Genomic DNA, 13,568 nt, shown 5'->3' with positions numbered 1-13,568 from the left:
TCAGGAAAAGAAGCCTGCAGGCAAACTGGGAATTAAACTTCCTGTGAAGATCATATGATCATCTCAACCAATGCAGAATAAACACTTGACTAAATTTAACATCTACGTAGAACAAAGACTTTCAGCAAACTAGGAATAGAAAGAAACTTCTTTTATCTGATAAAGGGTATCTACAAAAAGCCTTCAGCAAATATAATACTTATTAGTGAAAGGTAGAACCGTTTCTTTCTGAAATTGAGAAGAAAGCAAGGATGTTTGCTAATACCACTTCCATCAAACACTGCACTAAAGGTCCTACACAGTGCAATGAGGCAAAAACAGAAAGAAAGTATAAGAATCCAGTAAGAAAATAAGCTGTCAGTTTACAGACTATAGGATTGTTCATACGGATAAATTATTAAAATATGGAACTTCAGCAAGTTTGCTGCATGCAAGGTCAAATTTTCCCAAAAAATAAAATTATTTTGCATCTCCATGTATCAGCCACAAACCAAAGATAATTTTTTCAAAGGTGCTGCTTACAATGAAAAAAAATTAAATTCCTAGTAATAAATCAATTTTTAAAAGTGTATGGTCTCAACAAACAGAATTGTAAAAGGGAAATATTCTAGTCATGAATTAGAAAACTCAATATTACAAAGATCCAAATTTTCCTTAACTTACAAGATCCAAAGCTGCTGCAACAGAAATCACAGCAGTTGTGTAAAATGGCCCCCAACAGCACAGACTCTTGAATAAGAACAATGTGGGAGGGCTTCCTCTATTAGAAAGCAGGAATTTTAAAGCTATAGTAATTAAAATAGCATGATATTGGCAGAAAGATGAACAAATAGACCAATGGAACAGGGAGACAAGAAACTGAAAGGGTCACACATGGACAGCTGACTTCTAGAACAGAGTCATGAGATAAGTATGGTCTTTTCAATAAACTGACTTCCAATGAGAAAAAAAAATGAAGCTTGTTCCCTCTCTCACACCATATACAAAAATAAGCTCCAATTGGATTGCAGATCCAATTGAAAGGTAAAAAATTAAGCTTCAAAAAGATAACAGAAGAGAATATCTATACAACATTATATTTAACAAATATTTAATAAACAGAACACAAAGAGCATTAACTATAAGAATATTAATGAGCTGGATGACAACAGTTATAGGATACTGATAAAAAAAAAAAATACTATACAGCCATGGAGAAGAAAGAACTATAGCCTTATACTACAAGTAGAACAGATTCCCCAAACACAATGTTTTTTTTCCGCTTGTGTAAGGATTGAAAACAGCAAAAGTGACCCATGCTAGAAGTCAGAAGAGTGGTTAACTTTGGGAAGCCAGGAGAGTTGGGGACCAGGAAGTGGCTGGAAGGCAACATTGTCACTCTTGATCTGGGTGATGGCTGCACAGGTGTTCATTTTATAATACATTGAGCTGTACATAGTTGTTTTGAGTACTTTTCTGTATAGATTTTGTGCTTTGCAATTTTTGAAAATTGTTTTTAGACCACCTACCATGTATAGATTATCTGATGTACTCTTTGTTCGTTGGTTGTTACATTTAACAAAGATGATGAAACTAACTTGCCTCTACTAAAAAGTAACCATAAAGTTCCTTCCTGACTTCCCTCCCAGGCAAGTGTGGTGCACAGATTCCAGAGTGACTCTCGCCCCAGCACAGTGGCCACATGAAGCCACAGGGACTGGGAGAGCCAGCAGATGCCAAAATTCAGCAGGCGCTGTGTCCGCCTAATGAATTTGCCCTTCCTCCTCGAAGACCCAGAAAGCCAATGAAACATGTCAACCAAGGGTGGAAACTGAAGTCAAAGTAGCACTTTGAAAAGAACTTTTCACTTTTGTTGGGACCCCAAAGATAGGGACCCCAAACGTTTTAAACATTTTCATTTCTTTATTTTTTTAAATAGGACAAATGACATGCTCTATGTTTTTAAAGAATAAACGTTCTTTATTTTAAAAAATAAAGAACAAATGACACCAACGTGGGGTAGCAGGGAGCTGGAAAACCAGACACATAGTAGGTTCTCAAAAACTATTTCTTGTCTGAAACAAAGAAGAGACCACATTGCTTTCTAGATCATTCTTTATTCAGAGCATTTCCTACCAGGAAGAGCGTTCTTCTGTATCTGCTAGGCTCAGTGGCCTGGGATCCTTAAGAAAAGTTGGAGGGAGAAATCTATGGGTGCCTGTGAAGCAAACTGCAAGGGCAGAAAAATCAGGGTGACCTTGTTAAGGAAAGGTGGGGGGAGCCTTTGGGTTGAGCTGTCTAGTGCCAAGTGTTCTTGCGTACCGGCCTGGCCTATTGACCACTTTGATGTGTGTTTTTCCCTCTGCAAGCACACAAAATTCCCTCAGTTCTGTTTTCAGCTTTTCTAACCTTACGTGGAAACAGCTGCTCTAATTTTAATACCCATCTGCTCCCGGGAATGGGACAAAAATCAGTGGCTCTGCAGATAAATCTAAAGTCTTTGGGTATCCAACCTCATTTATCTGGAGATAAGCCTTCTATATACAGCAGGCTTCATATAAGCAGCTACACTAAGAAAAAAACTAAAAAGGAAAATCAATAAAAATTCAAGCCACCAAAAGAGCAGGTGGCCCTGGATCTCCAGTACCAATTGTTTTCAAATCAACAAGACCCAAAGACCACTAAATTGCATGTGTGTTCAGACTGTCTCATTGCAAGATTTAAAAGATCTTTGATTGGCTAGCAAATCTGCTCAAAGGCCAGGGTTTTTGTTGGGTTTTTTTGCCCCATGAGGAAGCTGAGAGGACCTCTGTAGTTATGAAAGACAGAAGAAACAAAAGAAAAAATAGGGCCGGGCGCGGTGGCTCACGCCTGTAATCCCAGCCCTTTGGGAGGCCGAGGCGGGTGGATCACGAGGTCAAGAGATCAAGACCATCCTGGTCAACATGGTGAAACCCCGTCTCTACTAAAAATACAAAAAATTAGCTGGGCGTGGTGGCGCGTGCCTGTAATCCCAGCTACTCAGGAGGCTGAGGCAGGAGAATTACCTGAACCCAGGAGGCGGAGGTTGCGGTGAGCCGAGATCGCGCCATTGCACTCCAACCTGGGTAACAAAAGTGAAACTCCGTCTCAAAAAAAAAAAAAAAAAAAGAACAAAGAACAAAAGAACAAAAAAACAGGACTAAAAGTGGAAGAGGTAAACCGTAAAAGCCCTACCAACTAGAAACAGTCATGGACTGTGAAGCAGATAAACAAGGATGGTCATAACAGAGACAGAAGTCTCTGCAGCTTAGGAGTTCAGACAGGAAGCAAAAAGACGAGGGCAGAAACCCACCACCACCTTTAATTCCGCAGCTCTGTGGACACGGGACAGCTATGCAGAGAAGCAGAAGAAAGAGAATTCCACCTGCACTTCCGTGCATTGTGTTTCAAGACACAGAAAGCTTACCTCCACCAGGACAAGCTAAACCTGAAATTGATAGAGACCTGACACCTGTATGATTGTATCTAACGAAGCAGTATGACAAAGGTACTATAGCTCTGAAGACACTCTACAATACTGATCATTCAAATTATCTCTTTTAAAATGCAAATATTTAGCATATCCAATTAAGGCATAAAATTAGAAGGCTAGAAGAACCCACTGGGAAAACTGTCAGAAAAGTATAACCATATAGAATTAATGGCTTTCAAGCAAACAATTTTTGAGCACAGAGCATCCTCTGAACTGTTTTAGAATGTTGATGAAACCAATCCCATTTAATAATGCTTGTCGTGTTGAACTATGTGAATTGTTAGTGTATAAAGCTTATAGACACCATGCCAGCCTGGGAAACATGGCAAAACTCTATCTCTACCCAAAAAAATGCAAAAACTAGCTGGGCATGGTGGCAGACACCTGTGGTCCCAGCTACTTGGGGGTCTGATGAGGGAGAATTGCTTGAACCCGGGAGGTAGAGTTTGCAGTGAGCCGAGATCGCACCACTGCACTTCAGCCTGGGTGACAGAGCAAGACCATGTCTCAAAAAAAGAGATTACAGACACCATGACTTACCTTGCATATGCAAATGCCATAGGCATCCATACAATAAAAAATTAGATGGAAAATTTCACTATTCAGGATTTTAATTATAAGATTGAACTGACGGCCAGGCCTTTCTCCAGTGAAAGAATATTAGATAAAATTAAAAATGCTTTCAACCGAAGTAAGCTTTAAAAAGGGGTGAAAGAAAAGGGGAATCCTAAAAAGGGGTGAAAGAAAAGGGGAATCCTCTGAGTTCATGTTCTTTATAAGGACATGGATGAATCTGGAAACCATCATTCTCAGCAAACTAGCACAAGAACAGAAAACCGAATACCACATGTTGTCACTCATAGGAGGGTATTGAACAATGAGAACAGATGAGCGCAGGGAGGGGAGCATCACACACTGGGGTCTGTTGGAGGGGGTACTAAGGGAGGGACAGCAGGGTGTGAGGAGGTTGGGGAGGGATAACATGGGGAGAAATGCCAGCTATAGGTGATGGGGGCATGGAGGCAGCAAACCACCTTGCCATGTATGTACCTATGCAACAATCCTGCAAGATCTGCACATGCACCCCAGAACATATAGTACAATAAAAAAAAAAAGAAAAGGGGAATCCTCAAGTTTCAGGAATGATAAGAAAATTCACAACCAGAGAACTTAGCACATAATTACACTGCATTGACCACACAGGTTACAGAGCTGCAAATAAGATCTGCGGTTCTGGGAACTGGGGTTCTAAAAATCACATAGTAGTGTTCCAGCTCTTTTAGAATCTGTCTACCAGGCTTTCTGGTTTTTACAGGAAGCTCACACACACACACACACACACACACACACACACACAATCAAATGGGGATGGGAAATGGGGCCTTGAGCACAGGAAAAGAGAGGCAACCATCACTGAGCCCACACATGAAGCCTCTTAGAGCCTCCTGTCTGATTAGAGAGGGCAGAAGGGACACTAGATAAATCTACCTGCAGGCCTGGAGTAACAGCAGAAAAACTGACATCTCTACAGTCTTTGGATTAAAAAAAAAAAAAAAAAGATTTCCCATGAATAATTAAAACCTCCCACATGAATGTCCCCTGTGCTTAACAACATCTCCTTCATGTGGACATCCTAAACCAAAAATTAACATTAAGAACGTGTTTAGGGCTGGGCGCAGTGGCTCATGCCTGTAATTCCAGAACTTTGGGAGGCCAAGGCAAGCGAATCACCAGAGGTCAGGAGTTCGAGACCAGCCTGGCCAACATGGTGAAACCCCGTCTCTACTAAAAATGCAAAAATTAGCTGGGCATGGTGGTGTACACCTGTAATCCCAGCTACTCAGGGAAGCTGAGGCAGGAGAACCACTTGAACCTAGGAGGCGAAAGTTGCAGTGAGCCGAGATTGCACCATTGCACTCCATTCTAGGTGACAAGAGCTAAACTCTATCTGGAAAAAAAAAAAAAAGAACAAAAAAAAAACATGTTTAGGATCAGTATGGTAGTGGAGTGACACTTTTCACAATACAGGACACGTGACTCATACACATGCATGTGCACACACAGACCCTTATCATAATAAGCACACGGTAAAAAAAATTACAAACTATACCAGGAAATAGGCCACCATCAGCACGTGGAACTGTGGATAAAGGGTCAACAAAACCTTTCCCACTCCTGCATGAATATATATTTATGCATTTAAGACTAAAAAAAAGATGTTTAAAGTAGATCTAAAACTTTTTTATAATTTCCCACAACTTTTTTAATTAACTGACCTGATTAACTGTCCTGATACCTTTGATAAGAAGACTTCTACTAAAGATATTAATAGCTAAGATTTCTGAGTGCGTATGCTATATCTGGCATGGTTCTCATCGTGCTCCCTATATTAATCCACTTAATCTTCACTATCACCCTGTGAGGCAGGTACTGTTATCTGCATATTATCTCTGAGGCTCAGAGACTGAATAACTTGTCCATGGTCCCTCAGCTAGCAACATAATGAGAATACTAATCCAGGTAGAACAATATAATTCCAATCAAAATCCCATGCTCCCTTTTTGTTGTCTAACTTATCAAATTGATCCAAAACACAAACGTGAGATGAAAGGACAAAATATTTCCAAGATAATTTGAAGAAGAATAAACACATATTTCCCCACCGGCAGTAAAAATGTATTACAAATCTATAACTACATTGAACAATGTTTCGGAAGAGACAGCACAGATATTTGCCATGTAAAGAAACTTAGAATATAACAGGGAAGGCAAATTAGTGTAGGAAGGATGGGAGTAGTGGCTCACGCCTGTAATCTCAGAATTTTGCAAGGCTGAGGCAGGTGAATCACGTGGGCCCAGGAGTTCAAGACCAGCCTGGCCAATATGGTGAAACCCGGTCTCTACTAAAAATACAAAATTAGCTGGACATGGTGGTGCACGTATATAATCCCAGGTACTCGGGAGGCTGAGGCAGAAGAATTGCTTGAAACTAGGAGGCAGAGGTTGCAGTGATCGGAGATCACACCCCTCCACTCTGGCCTGGGTGACAGAGTGAGACTCTGTCTTAAAAAAAAAAAAAGGGGGGGTCAGGCACCGTAGCTCACGCTTGTAATCCCAGCACTTTGGGAGGCCAAGGTGGGTACATCATGAGGTCAGGACTTCGAGACCAGCCTGACCAAGATGGTGAAATCCTGTCTCTACTAAAAATATAAAAATTAGCCAGGCGTCATGGTGCACGCCTGTAATCCCAGCTACTCAGGAGGCTAAGGCAAAAGAATCGCTTGCCCCCAGGAGGCAGAGGTTGCAGGGATCCATGAGCCGAGATCGCACCACTGCACTCCAGCCTGGGCAACAGAACAAGACACTGTCTTAAAAAAAAAAAAAAAAAAAAAGTAATATAGGAAGGATCAACTTTTTAGTAAGTGATACTTGAATAATTGCTAATTGCTGATCCTGGGGCTAACATAAATACCTAACCTGTACCATACACCCATACACACAATGAATTCCAGAGGGATTTTGTATGAACATGTCAAAAATACGATCTCAAAACTTTTAAATCAGGGGTTGACAAATTACAGCTCACAGACCAAATGTGGGCCATCACCCGATATTAATAAACCAGGTTTCTCTGGACCACAGTCACACCCATCAGTAGCCATCACCCGATATTAATAAACCAAGTTTCTCTGGAGCACAGTCACACCCATCAGTGTATCCACTGTCCAGAGCTGCTTTCCCACAGTTGAGCAGTTGCAACAGACATGTGGCCCATGACACCTAAGCTGTTCACTCTCTGGCTCTTTGTTGATTCCTGCTTTAGATGAAAATATAGGACAATAACTTTATAACATCAAGACAGGAAAGAATTTCTTGAATGAGACTCATAAAATAAAAGGCAAATAAATTAAACCGCAGGAAAATTTAAATGAATGAGCTAGAGCTATATCTGAAAGCCACAGACAAATCACAAAAACACAGATGTCAGTGGGAAAAAGGCAAGTTGTGAAAGGATCCTGCAGTATCACACGTCTATGTAAGTTTTAAGCCTATGTCGTAAAAATATTTTAAAAGACAGAAAGCTTACAACCTAATTTGGAACAATCATTGTTTCTGGGTAGAGAGGGAGGGAAATGGGATAGGGAGGAGTAGGGTAGGGCAGTGGAGGTGATGAGCTTTAACTCTATTTGCCTGTTTTTTTAAAAAAATAATTGGAAACCAATATGGCAGAATGATGTTTGTTGAATCTCAGTGGCAGATGCTAATTGTAATATTCTCCGTGCTTTTCTGTGGGTTTAAAATAGTTCAGAATAAGGATTTTAATTAAAAATGTGATCTTGGCAAGGCACAGGGACTCACGCCTGTAATCCCAGCATTTTGGGAGGCTGACACAGGTGGATCATCTGAGGTCAGGAGTTCAGGACCAGCCTGACCAACGTGGTGAAACCTGCCTCTACTAAGAGTACAAAAATTCACCAGGCATGGTGGTGAGCTCCTGTAATCCCAGCAACTTGGGAGGCTGAGGCAGGAGAATCACTTGAACCTAGGAGGTGGAGGTTGTAGTGAGCCGAGATCACACCCCTGCACTCCAGCCTGGGCAACAAAAGCAAAACTCCATCCCAAAAAAATACAAAATAAAAATGTGATCTTCATCATCCAAACACCTTCTCTGTTCCAGGCATTTCTGTAGTCAGGGGCTGGCAAATTCTGACCCAAAGGTGGATTCTGACCCGCAACCTGTGTCTGTACAGCCTATGAGGCAAGAATGATTTTTATATTTTTTAAAGGTTGAAAAATCAAAAGAAGATTAACATTCCAAACGATCATATAAACGTTTGATAAGATTCAAGTTTCAGTGCCCATCAATAAAGCGTTATTGGAATGCGACCACATTCATTCATTTTACATACTATTTGGCTGCCTTCACATGACCATGTAGCTCACAACACTGAAAATATTAACTATCTGACCCTTTACAGAAAATGTTTGCTAACCCCTGCACTAGGCCCAGAAAACATGCAAAGCCCCTGATCCCAAAGTGCTGGTAGAGGGACAGGATGACAAACACCACAGACACAGCAACACTGTCACAGACCACTGCTTCTGTGTATGACCTAATGCAGAAAAAGGCGAGGATGATTTTCTTGCCTGGATTGTACATTCTACTTTCTATAGCTTCAATAAAAATGGCTAAATAATTGTGGAGCTCTCCCAATGAAGCAGGAATAATGTCTGGATTATAATATTTGTACTATCTTCTTCTTCTTCCCCAGAGTTATATCACCAATTCAGCCCACTGGCTAGAAATATTCAGAACATGAAATTTTATCACATAAAAGTTTTTTCATGAGAAAAATCAATCTATCCTGTAAAATTATAGTAGGAATTTAAATAACTGCATAACTTTCTAGATGATTATTTTAATGTTGTTTGTGCTTTAAGTTCTGCAATAATATTAATGTTAAAATATTATTGTTAACATTGTGCCCTGGTACCATTTGTTTTGAAGATGAAAGGTTTTCAGACTTTGGAATGAGCCATGCCCAATAAACCTAAGCACAAGTTCTGAAAATACACAGGAAGGATGAGTTTCCTTTATCAATGAAGACAGGAAATGACACAGAAAAGGCAGCATTTGTAGCCCACTGTGTCATGCTGCAGAAATCACAGAAAACACTCTACATGGCCTCACAGCCCAGGGACATGGTAGAACATAGTAAGTTCACTTAGAAGAATGTTACTCAGAAAGCAACCGTTCCACGTTCTTAACTGAGACCCGCATTCAGATGGCCAGTTCTATCCAGAGGGGAGCCTGCAGCTGACGTTCATGAGGATGGCTCAGGGTCATGGGAACACCATCACTGGGTTTGCATTTGCTCCATTTGGCAATGCACAGAAACGTATCATTTCCTCAACCACCGACAGTGTACTGGAAGACCACTCACCAGGACTGGGTTCCAGGCTGTGGTTCTTTTGTGATACTTATGCACCATAGCGAACCCTAAGAGCAGCTTCCATGCCTGTCAAATGCCAAAATGGCAACATGTACACTGCTCTTATCTGCAGTTCCCAAACTGTGTGTCAAAGTGTCATGGGGTGCCAAGCTGAAGGCATAGGGCACCACAGGTTCTATTTTTTTAATTTTCAAGAGAAACACAGGATCTACAACTTCTGTCAGACATATCACAAACTACTAGCTAGAAGTAGTTCATTGTTTCAATATTGGATCCTATTACATTTTGATGATATCATATCTTACCAGAGCTAGGTTTTTCAGCAACTGCTGGGATAAAAAAGCAAATACTCCCTGACAGTCAATGTGAACAGGAAATGAGGTGAGCAGCTGTATAGTGTCCCACAAGCACACAGTCCTAGCAGTATGTAACTATGATTACTTAAGAACAAAACAGGCCGCGCATGGTGGCACGCAGTGGCTAACGCCTGTAATCCTAGCACTTTGGGAGGCCAAGGAGGGCAGATCACAAGGTCAAGAGATAGACACTATCCTGGCCAACATGGTGAAACCCCATCTCTACTAAAAATACAAAAATTAGCTGGGCATGGTGGCACATAGCTGTAGTGTCAGCTACCTGGGAGGCTGATGCAGGAGAATCACTTGAACTTGGGAGGTGGAGGCTGCAGTGCACTGAGCCAAGACTGTGCCACAGTACTCCAGCCTGGTGACAGAACTAGATTCCATCTAAAAAAAAAAAAAAAAAAAAAAAAAAAAAAACAGAATAAAACAAAGGTATTTTTTTCTTTCAATTTATGTGTATTTTTTTCAAACAGCCACAAAGTTGTTTGCACATAAGTTGTTGGGATCTAGCCACTTAACAAAAATAACCATTAGCAATTTCTTTTGGCCTGAAGCACTATAAAAAATATACTGGGATGCTGAGACTACAAGGAACCAAGAAAGTTTGGGAATCCCTGGCTTACATCAAAACAGTTGTTGTGACACTACACAGTAAAATTTCTTTGTAAATTGGGTCACTTTATAAATAAATTCCATAAGAAGTAAATTTACAAAGTTCTGCAACTTAACAGTTGTAGAAATCTCAATAATCAGTCCTCATCTTCTACAAGAACCAAATAGCTAGAATTTCAGTAGGCAGACCACAGAGAAGAGGCTTATCTGCAAATTGACTGAAATTGACTGGGTTGGCAAAGCAGGCAACTGACAGCTCTGAAAGATACTCACAACCAAGCCAATCTTGTGACGTTTCACCTCCATTTTACAGAGAAGGAAATCAAAGTCCTATGAGGTTACACGCAGGTTTAGGGTCCCTAAGTGACAGAGCAGAACTCAACCCAGTTCTTTGAACCTGTTTCCACCAGCCCTTCTTCTAACGTACTGACAGGAAATCATAAATAACCATAAATAACCACCTTGAAACCTCTGTCACATAGTGCCGGTGGCATGTTACACAGTCTCCATAACCACTCAGTCCTGAGTCTCTTTGAAGCCCTTTTCTTCAATATGCAGGTAAGGAGTATGAGGCTTTTGCACTGTAGGCCGTCACTTTTTGTTATCCTTTTGTTCCTATGTTTTGGCAGCTTCTCAATCACAACGTGGATTAAGGCATTAGCTGCAAACTGAAGGCAATCATACTCTGGAGTTGAACACTACTAGGGTCAAATCCCGGCACAGTTGCATAATACCTCTTAGTCCTTGAGGAGTTAAAGTAACTTCTCAACTCCTCAGTTTTTGCATATTTGAAATGGGGATAGTATTTTCTTTGAGGGACTGCTGAGGATTATCAGAGAGAATCTAGGACTTAGGTACAAAAACCTAATCAGTGGAACTGGGAGTTCCGATCTCATCTGAGTGCACTATGGGGGAATCAGACATTATGGGCATTCTGGATGCACTGGGGGACCCTGATGGAAGTCTGACTGTTAAAAAGACAAAACGTCCCAGAGAGAGATTTACCGTAAAGGAAGAAGGTATCTGGTAGAGCCAGCCACAGCAAGTAAAGATGCCTTAGGTGAGGGAGAACAGTTCTAGCTCCAAAACTTCTGCTGATATTGGACTTACACTGACCCAGCTGTGCATGAGGGGTGTCCACGAAGAGAGCAGTCCCTCGGAAGGTTGCAGCTCTATGACTCCAGAAGTCTCGCTGTGGACCCAAAGCTGGTGGAACATTCTGGGTTCACTGTTTTTTGCATTTTGCCAGAATGGCCTGGAGTTACCAGGCTATTTGGCCCAGGTTTCGCTTTGACCAATAGTAGGCACAGTGAGCTCCAAACTGGTTATCTTTGGTCTCCTGACCTAACACCTAGAGTCTGATAACTCTATGGAGGACTCGGTTATTTACTTTCCTTATCACATCTATACACATGGGGAGAGAGAACTCGATGGATAATAAGAAACCTTAAAGTGACAAGCTCTATTACTATGTGTTAGAAAGCAAGAACTTATTCCAATATACAAAACTATATTGGACCAAAATATGTATTTTCATATTTAAGGCAAACGTACAAGTGACTTGCTAAAATAAAACAATAGCTTATCTGTAGTTAAAATTTAATTCCACTTGCATCCTCATTAAAGCACTTGTATTGTAGAATGTCCAACATGAGATACAGTTATCAGTATCTCTATTGTGTCCAGATCTTCAGGGAAGACTTTCAGCAAACAGTCATTAAAAATCTAATTTTGCTGAATAGAATATGGATTAACAGCCAGTTCATTCTATAAATATTGCTTCTAAAAACAGAAGTTTTGCTGGTAAAGGAAAAAAACCAAAATCCAAACAGCAGTACCAACTACTACAGCAGCATTTTTAGTAGTTTGGCAATCAGTGTGAACCACTGTAAAAAGCAAAATCAACCATTCAAGCCTATGGCTGCAAAAGAGGCAGATCACCTGAATTACAGTCACAGCAAATTTAATTTATGAACATAACACACTCAATGCATTGTGTAGAAAATAAAATAGATGGCAAATTTTCATATACTTGAGCAAGTGTTCTGTAGCAGGGCTTTAAGCATTGAAAATATGATTTCCAAACCTAAAAATAACCCTGTAAGGCAAATGTTACCAACTCCATTTTAGAGGTGAGACATCTAAGACAGAGAAGTTCACATACCACTAACATAATATATGCCTCAGGGAAGAGTCAATGCCAGGTTGTTTTTACCATGCTCTGCTTTTCCAAAAAAAAAAAAAATTAAGAGCAAGTTTCCTAGGCACTTTTTTTTTTCTTTTAATGATTTACTTTTCAGGAAAGACAGTTTGAGTTGGGCGAATCTTAACATACATTTAGAAACAAGTGACTACACAGAGTATCAAGCTCAAAAATCATTAGTCTTTGTTTCAGCCACCCTTCATAACTGCTGAGCTTTAAATCCTAATCACACATGCTGATTGAAGGACATCACAGCACAGACAAGCAAGTTAAGAGTAAGGTAAAAATAATTTAGTTTGGCACTGAACAGAGTTTGAGATTCACATCTGAAGATAGGCATCTAAAATTCAAGATCCATCAGAAAAAAAACATGAAACACAAATAGATGGAATGCTACTTTCTCAAGTTGCCCAGTCTTTCTGAAGTTCCTCTACTTGAGAACAAGTGAGAGTAGCTCCAGCCTCAGTCTACTGGCCTTAACTCTGTCCTCCTTCCCAGGCTGTTTCTAGACTCTCCTACGGGACATTTTTATTAACAGGGTCATAATCTTCTGGGCCAGGGAGGTAGCTCTGTATGGCCCAAAGACTTTCTTGCAGTTTTTCTGGAGCTAGACAGGGTTGTCTTGAGGCTACAGAAAGAGACAAAGAACAGAGCTCTGAGCCTGGGCATGAGAGAGTGGACTCCAGCCCTGCCTCCCCTGCAGACTGGACAGTGACTCTGAATTGCAGCTTCCTCATACAAAATCTAAAAGACCAATGCCCACTTTCCTCATGGCTGGTTGGAGAAATCAAATGTACAGTGCAATATGATCTGAAATGATTATTATAAAGTTGTATTAGTATTTACCTCACATTACCCAAGATACAATCACTTGAGTTCTAACATTCTATATGTATAGTTGCTTTTATCTGCTAGGATTAGGAACTAATCTACAAAGACTTTAT

The 13,568-nt window shown here is 40.6% G+C and overlaps 1 protein-coding gene and 1 non-coding gene across 2 annotated transcripts in view; one reads left to right on the top strand and one right to left on the bottom strand.

Moving 5' to 3' along the window:
• The window catches only part of DNER (delta/notch like EGF repeat containing), a 362,737-nt gene that overhangs the window by 249,987 nt on the left and 99,182 nt on the right, over positions 1–13,568 (bottom strand). The gene's annotated exons all lie outside the window — the stretch shown is intronic.
• LOC135273725 (U7 small nuclear RNA) lies at positions 4,757–4,817 on the top strand. Its single transcript, XR_010341536.1, has one exon. It is a non-coding gene; the product is annotated as a U7 small nuclear RNA (small nuclear RNA).

This window comes from Aotus nancymaae, unplaced genomic scaffold (genome assembly GCF_030222135.1).
Source record: "Aotus nancymaae isolate 86718 unplaced genomic scaffold, 86718_ANA_hifiasm-v0.15.2.pri h1tg000008l, whole genome shotgun sequence".
In the NCBI taxonomy this organism is placed as follows: domain Eukaryota; kingdom Metazoa; phylum Chordata; class Mammalia; order Primates; family Aotidae; genus Aotus; species Aotus nancymaae.
Note: the sequence above shows the minus strand (reverse complement) of the source record. Positions and strands in the feature narration are given on the sequence as shown.